Here is a 13,782-nt window from a genome sequence, read left to right as displayed (position 1 = left end):
CCTTAATTTAAAATATAAATGGACTTTTGGCGGTACACCGGTGCAGCATAATACACCAGTCCTCGTAAAACTGTCTGACGATGTCGCCGTTGCCCTTAAATGAGCTGCAGACTCCCCATCAGAAGTTGCCTTAGATTCAGCAGCTTATTTCCCATTCGAATGCGTGACATGAGTCACAATCTTTTGATGCCACTATCCGCCAAAAAATAATTCCGGAAATAAATTGAGGAACCGTCTCTAGGGGCCACGAGTCAAATCTCCCTTTGGAACATGGAGCCAATCGTCATCAGGCTGGGTGCTGCTCTACGGCAACAGACTGTGAAGCTTCGTGTTCAGCTGCTCATAATGTTCGTTGTCCGACTGCTTCGACATCACGAGAACTGATTTTGATGCGCTCCGCAAGATTCTCTGTCCGGGGTTGCGAATCGTGGGGAAAATAGACAATTATTGTGATTTTTTTTAATATATATACCACGCACCGGTGTACCGTCAATACATTGAAAATACTGGTTTTCGTACTATGATTAATATCAAGCTCTGCCAAGTCTCATGGCGTCACGCTTCTCAACTCAAGTCATAGATGTAATGTACCTTGAACACGTTGATTTATCATGCAAATATGAGCAAATTGAAGACCGTGTTCTGCATCACATTCTGCGATCGAGGTGAACATCGCCTAATTGAGCCGCCCAGATGCAGAATTGTCCTCGATGAGTACGTATTGAATGTATTTTAGTTAATTTGATCCTATCTCTCTTTTAACCAGTGACTGTCCATTGAGCATTGCCATATCTTACTAGGAATACCCCCCAGATGATTAGTCATTTGTAGCCTACCCATTGATAACCTCAGCACATTGATTTGATGCTTTTCCATGAATTTTAGTCGAGATTTCATTTATAAAAAGAGTTTATTTTCTTGTCGTGTTAGCACTGTCATGTTGGTTTTGTCTCTCTCGTCTGTCCTGTCTGTATAGTGTGCAGTGGGCGTCTTGTGTCTAATGGTTGTCTTGTCTCAATTTTCTCCTATGCATTGTTGAATTTGTACTGTGATTTGTCAAGTCTCAACTGCGCTGCCTCATTTTCTCCAATATCTGCCATCCGTCTTGTTTGTACTGCACCTTTGATTAGCACGGTTGGCTAGGTATGGTGCGAAAGAAGTTCAACATAAACACATTAAAAAACACATTCGTTGATTTTTCTGAATGCAATTTTCGTTGTGTGTCTTGTCTTAATCCTCACGTTGAATTATTTAAAACTAATTGAACCTTACAACAACAATTATTACCCCCCCCATAATGCCTTAAAAGACTTTTGGGGCAAGTGCTTTTAGAGAGCACTTATGAAGGCCGGCCCGGCACACTGGGGGCTAGGTGGCCAGCACTTTTATCTCCCCAGACCTGATGTTTGCACACCGCACTGGGTACTTTTTTAAAAGGCCGAATCAAACCTAGTGGAGGCCCTGAAACGGTTCAGATATTCGCTACTTTCATTGGTCGTGAGCAGGAATTGAATTCTGTCCGCAGGGTTCCGTAGCGCAGTGCGCAAACCCACTAACGCTGCCACTTCCCACATTGATTCTTACGGGCATAGTTTGTTTCGCATATCCTCGACGTGAGAATCGATTTTAATCAACAGGTGATTTGTTGTTGTGACGCGCCTCTGTGAATTCTGACCTTGGTTGTTCTCAAGTCAGAATTCAAAACCAGGAATGGGATTGAAGGTTCGAACAAAAAAAAACCTGGAGCCCTCATCTTGGCATTGTGAGGTTGTGCATCGTACGACGGCATTATATAATGTTTCCGCCGCCGCTGCTGCTGCTGTTATTGTTGTTGTTGCCGCCGCACGATAATGAGGGCCGCGCGCGCTGTCTTGCGTGAGGCGAGCCGCGGAATGTGTGTGGCGACTTGGCAACACCCTGCCTTGCTTGCTCCACGTCATCGCCACATGGGGACCAATGGGACCAAATCGCACGGGTACATGTAGCCACACACGCCGCCGCCGTGCCGGCCTTTTACAGTGCTGTATTTGACTCGTAGCCACATTACCGCACGTGTAACAAACGATATCTCCTTTTTTTTTCCCCTTACAAAGCCCGTCCATCCAGTTGTAGACTGAGCCAGGAGCAGAGTGTTCGTCTTTAATTTGCTAGTTTTTTATTAAGGCACGTGTGCACCTTTGTTGAAAGTAGCAGCAGGTAAGTGGAGGTGTGTTACAGAGTGGGGGGTGGGTTAATCGTTCAACGCGAAGGTCGTTTGAGTTATGATTGTACGTTTTAAAAAATTGTTTTAACCTTCCATTGCTTTTTGGAAGAGGTCTACGTTTCGCTGTTGGGTTTCATGATTTTAAATGTTTCTTATAAGAGTTTTGAAAGTATCACAATCCTCGATCAGTTATTTTTTTTCCCTTTCAAGTAATGTAGGTTTGGCCAGTTAAGGCATCGTGCGTTCCACAGTCATTCGGTACAAAGAAACCGAATCTCCGGCGGCTGGGTCGGAATAACTCGTGACGTCCTGCGAAATCCGTCGCAATCGCGGTGGCAGCGGAACGTGCCCGATGAACGTGTGTCGATTCGGTGGTCAAAATCAATGTACGCTTCACTATACGTGCGTAGACTCATGTAAAAATCAATTACTTTGCATGTATGCGAACTGTCTGCTAATGGTAAGTCACAAAACTGAAATGGTTGACAAATACGCGACAAAGAAATATAATAAATGTTATATTCTTGGTTCTTTCGGTAAAGTCACGTAGAAGGGAAACAATAAAATAATAAAAATATAAAATCGTTTCGACTGCGACACAAGCAATCATCATCAGGTGTGGTTTTCACACCGATGATGATTGCTTGTGTTGCAGTCGAAACGTCGTGATAATTGTATTGTTTTATATTTTTATCATTTTATTGTTTCCCTTCTACGTGACTTTACCGAAAGAACCAAGAATATGAATCCCTGCAGTCACGAAAGCTTTAAATAAAAAAATAATAAATGCTTTACTCTATTCTTTATTATAGAGAGGCAAGGTTTTTCAAAACGCTGCCTTGGGTGGGAATCATTACGTGCCTTGAGACTACGTATACAACAAAATGTAATTGCCTGGTCCAAAGCAGGTTTGGTAGGTTTGGGGAAACTGAACTTTATAATGAAGACCAGCAAGCCCAGTGTCTTACGAATACGTTTTATAATCCGTGCCACATGGACAAAGATACATTATTGGGTCCCAGTCGGACCTTCTCCACCGCCCCATGTTGCTACAAGGCGCCCCCACTGTACGTAGCCACCACGCGTGTGCGGCGGAGCGATGGGCCCTGAGGCACACGGCGTTCAATAACGCGAGTCTGACCCCTGAGACTGCCCCTGAACCACCCCCCCCCCGCCACCCCTCCACAGTCCAGAGTATTTGTGGCAAGGCTGGCAAGGGAGTTGTCGACCATCGACAACTCGATTGCGACTTGGAATTCGCCGAACCACCGCTGCCGATTTGGCAGCGTCGGCGGAAGTAAAACGTCGCTCGCGTTTGACTTTGCCTGTTCCTGGCGGTGGTGGCTATGCACATTGGCTGCTTGCTGTAAACCGGCACTGTGGAGGAAGCCGGCATTGTGAAACTCTCTTCCCGCGGGAATCGAGGGAGGTGTGCCATACCCTTGCTCGCCAGGAGAAGGCAGTACATCAAGTGGACTAATCTCCATCTGTGACCATCTGTACGGAGATGGAGCGTTACCTCATCTCGTGTGTGCGTGGGGTTTCTCCTGGTACTCCGGTTTACTCCCACATCTTAAAGATCAAAACTGAATGCAGGACCCTCGTGAAACAGAGTCTGAGGACTCAGCGTGGCTGTCATGGATACATAAGTAATTATCATAAAATGTTGACTTAACTTTCGTGACTGCAGGAATTCATATTCTTTGGTTCTTTCGGTAAAGTAACTTAGATAGAAAAATAATAAAAATATAGTGAATAAAAATAATGAAAATAAAAAAAATAAAAAACAAAAAACCATTAATGTAGACTGTAGCCTGGTTCTTAATCGGAGTGAGTGTACTGGCAGTCTATAGTGTAGACTGTAGCCTGATTTTTAAGTTTGGTGAGTATACTGGCAGTTCCGTGCTTCACATTGTTGCTCTCTGACCCCAGGGCACATATGCCCCGCCCACTTCGTTTAGCCGCAGGAGCTTTTGCTCTTGTGCCACGCCCATTTTTGAAACCTTTTAAACGGTTGCCTTAGGTGACCATCTCCCTCTTTCTTCCTGAAGACGATCGTTTGTTTTGCGATTGAAACGTCGTGGTTTTAATTTTTAATTTGTATCTTATTATTATTCTTTATTTTTTTATTACTGAAAGAATCAAGAATAAGTCTACATTATAGACTGCCAGTACGCTCACTCAGGTTAAGAACCAGGCTGCAGTCTACATTATAGTCTGCCAGTACACTCACCGAAGTTAAGAACCAGGCTACAGTCTACATTAATGTTTTTTTTATAATTTTTATTCAATTTATTTTGTATCATTTTTCTATCTACGTGACTTTACCAAAAGAACCAAAGAATATAATTATTATTAATGTACGCCTTTTGGCGTCCTCTGGTAGAGCACCAATTGGGTCGAGGCTCAAAAGAAAGCCGTCCCTTGGTGTGGACCAATCAGTTTCAAGGACAATGCATATATTATTATAGTGTGTTTTTTGTTTCCATTTTGACTGCAAGTATTGTGGTTAATGCAGACATGAATCCGTGTAATAAGATTTCAGTTTTGTTGCCAGAAAAAAAGGGGAAAAACCCTATTATGATATTAATGTTATATGGGCTTGCCAGACGGCTCAAGAACCGGATAGACGCCTTTTTTGGCGTTGCTGGACTTGTGTAATGGGCTTGTATGATGGGCTAGTATGAGCGCAGATGGCTTCGTGCGCGAGCGTGTCGTTCTGCCTAGTCCACAGAGTTTGACTTGGGTGGCGCTTTGTGATCGCTTTTTAGTCGAACATACAGTCCACGTTTATGTTTAGTTAAGGTAAACTTGAAACTCAATGGAAGTATTATAATCGCAATAGTTTTTGTTCAGCCTGTCGGGAAAGCCTGGCCCGAGCCTCAAGACTCTTTTTAGTAGTATAATGCATTATGATGTCTGCACAATTCTTTTCACGATTTTTTGGTGATAGAGTACATTCATCGAACCTGTGAGCATGGTAACACAACTCAATGGCAGCTCCCAGAGAAATCAACTCAACTTGACATTCAATTGAATCGATTGCCTGATATTCATAGTCATAGTCTATTTATTTGGCACCACCGTGGCGAGATGTTAACTACTTGGTATACAGGAGGTTGTGGATTCGATCCCAATCCTGACGCCTGTATATTTGGAGTTTGCACGTTTTCCCCGTGGTCGCGTGTTTTTTTTCTCCGGGTTCTCCGGTTTTTCCCTCCACATTTAAAAACATGTGTTTCGAGTGTTTGCCTGCTATTAATTTCCACGTGATAAGCCACTTCATTGAGATAATATTTGTAAATAATAAAGAATTAAAGCTTTCGTGACTGCATAAATTACTCATTGTTTTTTTCGGTAAAGTCACGTATGTAGAAATACCATAAAATTATATTAAAATAAAATAAATAAATCACGACGTTTCGACCGCAACACAAGCGATCTTCATCAGGTGTAATAAAACAAATAGCACATAGGGTGACATCAACACAACACATAGCGTAAAACTGCACGGAGGTAAATACAACAAGAAGATGAGAGACGAGAATTCAACAAACCTAAGAAAAATGTACGTGATGCAAAACCAGTCGGCCAACGACACAGTTAGACACTTGCCTGGCAGACCACGAATTTCAGGAGTGCTAAATTTCGTGTTCATCCTCTGGGTTGAACATACCAGCATAGACAGAGTGAACAAAGTGAATAATATTTGTAGCCAAGTCGCTTCTGAAAAAGACCTGTATAGCTCAGTCGGCCTTGCATATTAAAATAAAAATAGTTAACAGTTAAATAGTTTGTCTGCATCAGCCGTTGGGAAAGGGGGAGTTGGGAGATTGAGCGCTTGGGACTTTGTTGTCGGCAGCAGAAGGCTGTACAGCAAAAATACATTTGATTTGAAATATTTTCCCACTGCTATTTCATAGGTCCACAGTTCTAAAGTCCACTTTGGACTTCTCGTGATGGAGGAGTGCAACACTCCAAAGTGTTGTTCGCGGTGTCATTTTGCACTTCGAATTTGACTGCGCCTCTTTCTGTTGCTTGCAGAAGCCACTACCTGATCTCATCACGGCTCATCAGCCGATTCTTTCTCTTATCTCGTTTTGTCAGATGCGGTTGTGCAGGTTAGAGTAGGACTTCATGACCTCCGCTGGGTGACCGGTGATGTTTGCCGCATCTAAGCTGATAACAGCTGTGGGGTGACTTCCAGTGTTTGCTTCTGGTGGCTCTATGCCTTGAAACAACAGTGGCAGCAAGAGCCCTACTTGAGTAAACACTCACTTGCATAGGAGGACTGGGCTGGCTCATGGGTACTGCTGAGAACATTGGTTTGAATCCGTGTTTCGGCAGCCCGTTATCAAACACAGGTCTCAAGTGTAGCAAGTTGATTATCTGATTCACATTCTGAGAGTTATAATCTTCAGTTTTACTGCAGTGCAACACTTGTCCATTGTATGGTGTGCGGAAAAATGTGTATGTTCTGTGACATCGCTTTCCGCGGGATCCCTTTTTCTCTTCTATCGCACAGGGGTGTTGCACTGCTCTGTTTCGAATGGGCACTTTGTCTCACGCGACTTTGACAGCCCCAAAGCACAATTTGAATAATGTGAGGATTTTTTTTTTATCGGCAAGCGTCATATAAAAAAAAATTTTGGCCACACGCTTCTTGGGACATTGAACAGAAATCTGTCCAGGGCCTATCTTTTCACCATCTGGGACCTAACCCATGTAGTGATGATTGGTGCCGGGAGGCAACGTGTGCACTATTTTTTTTGTGATGCCAGTGATGTGAATTCCCCCGTCTTGAGGTGTCAAGTCATCCCAAGAGTAGTACCCATGTGACCTTTGCCTCACTTATAAACCTTACAGGACTGAATAATACTCTCGCTTGTCACGATCCACCCTTTTCATTCTTAAGCTCATCATGTGTGAATGCTGACACTAAATCGTGACGAAACAAGGATTTCCAATTATTTGACGCTTACATTTCTGGAGCTTCTCAAAGCATCTTTCGTCACATATAATTTCAATAATTTCGATGCCCAGCCTTAGTGTAGTCTCTTTTTAACCGGGGGGGGACCCCTGATGGCAGCTTGCCCTGTGTGGCACAATGCCACAGAACAAGCGATACAAAACGTACAAGACAGACAGGACACGCTAAAAAGTACAGACAACACAAAAACAATCGATTCTTCAGTGGATTTGTGACGGCTGTTGATGACAGTTAATCACACGGTATCCATCTCCTGCAGCTGAGCTTCTCTTTGGCGCTGCTCACTCCTTTATCTGTCACTTCATCATTAGTCTCGACTACTGCCCATGATTGCTTCCTTCCAACGACGTGTCCTGCTCAAGCCCCACTTTGTTTAACAGTATGATATCTCTAACTTGCCTTTGCTCTCTGATCAATGTGTTCTCTCCACGCTCCTCAGTGTTCTTTTCAACTTTGTTTCCATAGTCTTGGTCGACGTCCAGGTCTCTGGTCTTACATATCATGGTAGTGAAATTACATGGGCTGAAAGTATTATTCTCCAGGCACGTTAGTATGTTGCCTTTCATTACAAGTTTTCCGAAAATCTCTTAAAAACGCCTCTTGTCTGGCTCTTTAGCTCCTCGCTTATTCGGTACGTGTAGCTTCCAAGGAAACGTTTGGCTTGCCGATTAAACAAAGGGAACCCCTAGGTATTCGTCAAAGCAGCAGGGACCTCCGATGCTGCTGTGTGCTCCTAAAACCAACCCAGTATCTATGTTCTCTTACGTTAAGTACACTTTTATTCTGTTCAACCGACGGAAAGGAAACATTTTTACTTCGCCAAGTGATGAAGGGAAGTTAATTTTGGAGAAGGGCCGGGGACAAAAATTAAATTAATCTTTGCAAACTTGAAAGAAAACAATGGAGATGTTTGGCCAATATTCCACGATAAAGGAAGTGTCTTGCAGTGAAGAAGCCCAGCTGGCCAATAAAAATCAGCAGCTTTCCTTTCAATGAAAAGGGAAAAAAATCCAGCTTCATTGTTGCACGTTCCTGTGTGAGTGACCGGCAATGCCGTGGCAAGTCCTTGCATCGCTGATTGCGTGTGTATTTGGGGTATAGCCATAACAGACTTTGGGGCAAGTGCTGTTAGCGAGTAGTGCCTATGAAGGCCGGCACGGTACGCGAGGGGGTGAGTGGCCAGCAATCACGCCCGACCACCTTTGTCTCCCCAGTGGCGATGTTTGCACATCACACCAGGTAGCAATTTGAGGCTACCTCAAATTGCTACCTGTGAGCGGGAATCGAACTCGGGTCATCGAGTTCGTAGCGCGACGTGACCTACGGCAAGGGGTGGGGAATCCATTTAATACATTGCTCTGTATGGTTGCCACCTCCTGAGGTACACAAAAACCAGGACAAAAGATCTCACAAATGCCAGAAGGGGGATGCCCATATGTAAAATGCATTATCTTGAGTGGTGTCTCATTATTATCACTTTGCAGCTGATAAAATACTGGAACTTTTTAATGTCCTGGGAAGATGTACATTTGTCCCAGGGACAGCTACATCAAAATGAGGAAGATCCTGGGAAAACCAAGTACAGGTGACAACCCTCGCGCTTAGCGACTTCGAAACCTCCTAGAAACGATGTTTATGCATCACTGCAAGCGTCTCGGCCACACCTATCGCAAAAAGTGACCTCAGGCACCAAATTACAGACGCAGAGCAAACAATATAAAATACAGCAACGAATTGAGAGACGTTGGTCATGATGGAGATTCTGTAATGTCAGTGTCCCTTGTGGATGCCTTACAACACTTATGCACCAGCAGCCTGAATGCCACTCAGCGTTTTAGCAATTAAACTCCTTTTGACACGGAGGATTGCCAGCCTCTTCGTTCCTATGTTAGTAGAAAGCTCATGAGGTTACAATCTCGTTTGATCATGGAGGTGAAGTCTCGGGCATGAGAGCCCATAGTTGCGTTTATACGGATTTCTCTTGCTTTATGCGGTAGGTGTGTGTTCCAAAAAAAGAGGGCACACACAAAGCGAAATTGTACGAGGCAGCTGGCTGCCGAGTAGCGGATACAATACACACGAGACAATGTTGTCCCACATCTGACCGCATACCAACACATGAGTGAATTCAAAGCTAATATAGCAAATTTTGGACATAAATAGCTTCGCCGCATACACTGCACCCAGCCCCACCCTCCCCTCCCCACCCAGCCCCCTACCCTCCATTTTTTATATCCGAATGTCCGGATACACGTGGACAGACATCCACAGACATACACAATTAATCCCCTGCCTTCTGTGATAATTAATCCGGGTTGGGCTTCCAGTCCACCACGTTTCCTACCAGTCTAATTGCAATCCAATGAGTATTTAAACACAACGCAAACGCCTTCGGATGCATTTTTTTTGTGTCAAGTGCGCGCAGGACGAATATTGCATTCTCACGCGTTACAAATTAACCGCGCCCTCCAATTAGTTTTTATTCGCGTTTTAATTTCAAAAAGAACAATTTGTACGACTAAAATGCAGATATTTTCGCTGCCACCGGTGCCGGGGTGGGTGACACGTGAGCAAGCGCGTGCAGGCGCATCGAACGTCGCGTCCACGCGCAGGCCACAGTGCCACCTCGTGGCCATTCCCGAGGGGGCTATCGGGGAGGTTTCTTCGCGGTTGTGCCATACAGCTCACTGATGTGTTTCGTGGTTGCTCCCGCGTGCTGTTTTGACACGATGCCCAACGTTTTGCTCCGCGTGCTGGGGCGCGTCTGCGGGAATTTACGAGGAAAGTCCACTTCCCGAGACGTTTCCCATAATTTCCCTTTCCCTTTAAGGCTCGGTGTTATTAACGAACGTGAGTTTTTTTTTTTAAACAAATACTTAAAGCCATTGGTGTAAAGATGTCTTTTTTTTCTTATCTGCGCCCGTTGTGCACCACTGCCAACTTGGTGTCGGTGAAGAATTTTTTTTGTTTTCGATTTTTTTTTCTAAAGAAGCTCCCAGTGTGCGAAACGTCGGGCGTCATGCCGAACGACACGCGGTACAATCCAAAAAGACCGGGGAACTGCGAATTGTTACCACTTGTACACAATGAGCATGGACGGAGAACATTTCAGATGCGTCGCCTCGGCAAATATTTTGACCCGGTTTGACTCGTTACAATGCTTGCATAATTTGACGCCGCTGTTCCAAACGCACACATTTGGTAGCACATGCCACTTTGAAGTACGTACAGTATGACCGCAGTTATTGTCCATGTTTTGTTGATTTGAAAAAGGCGGCTGGCAAACCCTACTGCACCGAATGATGTTCACTTGGGGAAAGTATCTTCGCCTCGTGGATTGCGTATGGCCTCGCATCGGTGTAAACAACTCGCCCTGCGAGGGCTCAGTCTATTTTCGTCTGCCGGTGACCCAGTGGCTCGGCGGGTTTGATAATAATGGCCATGTCAGCGTCACGGACCTCGGCACCATCAAGAAACTTGGTTCGATTCGAGTTCTTGGCCCGCCGTGATGTAGTGAGTGGATGGGCTCAGTCCCGTAACCAATGGCAGTGCAGATGAACTCAATCTTATTACGTTTGGTTTATTGCTTGCTTATGATCTGTTTCTGAGCATGAATAATTTCGGTTCTATTGACATAGGGCATGTCAAAGGTGTGCTCCATGTCTGGATAAAAAGGTGAATTGAAGAGAGACTTAAATAGTTATGTGATGTCAATCTTTCTGATGCCAGGTGGGTGTACTCTTAGCTGCGAAATTTCTAAATGGAAATATGTAATTCTCATTTACATGACACGTATAGCATATTTTGGAAATTCTCATCTGCACTAACACCCAGCGTCCCTTAATTGATACGCAAGCGCTGCTTAATGCCCGCGGATCTCTGCGTGCCCTGATTGGTCGCTGATGTAATTCATTCTCAGCAGTAATTTAATCATCACATGAATTGGAGCAGTGGTTCGTGACCTTTTGTTGGCTACCTTGTGTACCTTACCCCCTTGTTGAATTTTGTTTCAATCGAGTTGCCCCCTTGCCTGAGTCAACATGGTTCGGAGAAATAAATGTATGCATAACGAACATCAATATTTGAACCAATTGTTTTGTTAGGTATCGTTTTGTGAGGTGTACTAACTCCCTACTAACTGCGAGTGAAAACAAAAAATGAAACGGGATGCTCTGCATGCGTGGCGGAATTTGTTCACGCTCGCTGGTGACTGTTGGAAATCACATGGTTTACGGTCAATGCGTTTAAAAAGGTCTTCTATATCGTACTAGGTTACATATGGATTGAAATATTATCATAATTATTTTATATTGGCAGATTCATACATGATTATTCGCCAAAGGCTCTAATTAATTATATAATTTCACACATTTATAAATCACCTCGCGTTCCTCCTCGGACATTGCCACGTACTCCTCTGGTTCCGCGTACCTCCCGGTTGAGAAGCACTGGATTAGAGAGCAAACACAGGTTAAAAACATAGATCGCATTGTAAATAAAAGTAAGTGGGCTTCGACAGGCACTAGAGGGGCTGATGGCCGATGGTCATGAATCATGACAGTGGCATTCAAGGGATGGAACATTCCTGAGAGGACGTCGACTGGGGAGATGGAGCGGTGAAATGGGCTCGTGTGCTGATTCTATGTGGATATTTACATCTTAGGAGTATGAGAGATGGCGACGGAGGCATTCATCCAGCAGTGGATTGATCCTGGCTGACGGTGAATGGAATAGATCCTGGCTGACGGTGAATGGAATAGATCAATCACTTTATAGATTGTGTTAATACATGTGGTCGGTGTCTGCATGCATAACACTCGGGTTGTGTAAACACATAAATCAGCAGCTACAGTAATTATTGTTTAAGCTCACGAAGTGATTTCACGCATCGCCCATTCATACATTATTGCCACGTTAATGCACTCACTCTTCTGCATTGCATAATAGATGGTGGTAGGGCTGGTATGCGGCTGAACACGCTATCTGGGTGTGGTGGTCATGTAGTGCCATTTACAGCCCTTTTATTTTACACTGCAGGATGAAGGTTGCCCAAGCTCTCTCTGCCGTGGAGGCTGTTTGACCTCAAGTTGTCGGGCTTGGTAGCACGGAGTGCTAACCACTGTGCCATCGCTCTAACTCTGGACTTTGAAGACCGGTTGTTTGATGGTTGTTGATCTCCTACGTGGTCCCTCGGATGCAGCACAGCAAGTCAGTTGCCGACCCATTTGTGTTACAGGACTTGTTTGAGTGCTCTCTTGTGTGGGTCTGCTTTCTCTGGATGGATGTTCCAGTTTACTCCTGCGTGGGAGCACTTCGGCGGAGTTGCCAAACTCGCCAGCCTTCAAACTCGAGCAGCGCTCTCATGAACGATACGCGATGTGATGACTGTGAAAGAAAATCAAGTGGGCCGGGACAGGACCTGTCACGAGAAGGGATTACGACTGCTAGTCGTCAAACTAACCCGGGAGTGGCAGATAAAGGAGGGAATTCGCCCAATGGGGAACGTCTACCGAGGAGATAGAACAATTGAAATTTGCTCGCGTACAGGTGCCAAGGTGGATTATGAAACCCACAGGATCGTGTGAGGTGTTGACATCTGCGAGAGGCCTTCATCCATAGCTGGTGATAATGATGATGAACGGCACTGGAGAAATACGCCAATAGGGTGCCGTAAGCTTGTTGTGACTTGTAGCCGAGTAACGACTGAAAGCGGCGAGTCCGTCAGTGACGTATAATTGCTCGACCGCTTTAATGGCCGAGCCCACCTGAGTCATAATGCTAAGCGATTGGTGGCATGGATTTACTTCACCGACCGCTCGTAGTCTCTCTATAGTGAAAGTATGGGGCCTCTGTGTGCCTAGTTTGTGCAAATAATACTCAAACATCATGGGTGGTAGCATCAATCAGGTCCAAAGCCATCGCTTGGAATGCATTGGTCAAATATCCGACGCTCGCAAAAAGGCATTTGGCCAGTGGATTGTGCAAACATTTGTCGGTGGGTCCCACCATGAGATGGATGTTGCAATTCCTCAATACCCGTTGAACTTTTGTTTAGATTCTGACCATTTTTAAACATGCCATCACAATTAGATTATACTCTTTTCGAAAAACAAATTGCTTTAAGAATCGATTTTTTTGCCCATCTCTTTTTCATTGTTCATATTGTTTGTTTTATCTTATACCTTCTTGTTCAACTTTAAAAGCATCTTCCGCAAGAATAATGTGCATAAATAATGCAATATGTTGTCATACAAATTACAGTGCAGTTTACGTTTTACGTAACATCTAAATACAACCACATTTCACGATGGGGCTGGATAGTTATTGGATGGGCATCCACCCTGTATAAAACAGGTGTTGTGGCCTGTTTCTGGGCTGATTTATCAGTGCAGAAATATCCATTGTGGTATTGTCTCTGCTCCCCACCATCACCAACCCACACTGACCGCCATGGTGAAGTGAGGATTGTGATGAAAATAACTCAACAGGCATTGGGGGTGTCCTCTCATCCAGCAGCGGACAGTCGAAAGGGCTGTGCATGTACACTATATTTGTATGTTGAACTTCTTTCGCACCGTACGTACCCAAC

At 44.6% G+C, this 13,782-nt stretch overlaps 1 protein-coding gene across 3 annotated transcripts in view; it reads left to right on the top strand.

The window, feature by feature from the left end:
* Nucleotides 1-13,782, top strand: part of LOC116958432 (oxysterol-binding protein-related protein 2-like) — an 88,001-nt gene that overhangs the window by 43,190 nt on the left and 31,029 nt on the right. Inside the window, exon 1 of one of the 3 annotated variants that reach the window (XM_032981076.2) lies at nucleotides 2,000-2,196. The exons of the other annotated variants lie outside the window; for them this stretch is intronic. The gene's annotated coding sequence lies outside the window, so the exon portion shown is untranslated. Of the gene's footprint in view, nucleotides 1-1,999; nucleotides 2,197-13,782 lie in introns of those variants that run through there. 3 annotated transcript variants of the gene reach the window in all.

This window comes from Petromyzon marinus, chromosome 3 (assembly GCF_048934315.1).
Source record: "Petromyzon marinus isolate PM22_M1 ecotype Great Lakes invasive population chromosome 3, UKy_Petmar_22M1.pri1.0, whole genome shotgun sequence".
In the NCBI taxonomy this organism is placed as follows: domain Eukaryota; kingdom Metazoa; phylum Chordata; class Hyperoartia; order Petromyzontiformes; family Petromyzontidae; genus Petromyzon; species Petromyzon marinus.
This window is presented reverse-complemented; position numbering and strand designations above follow the sequence as displayed.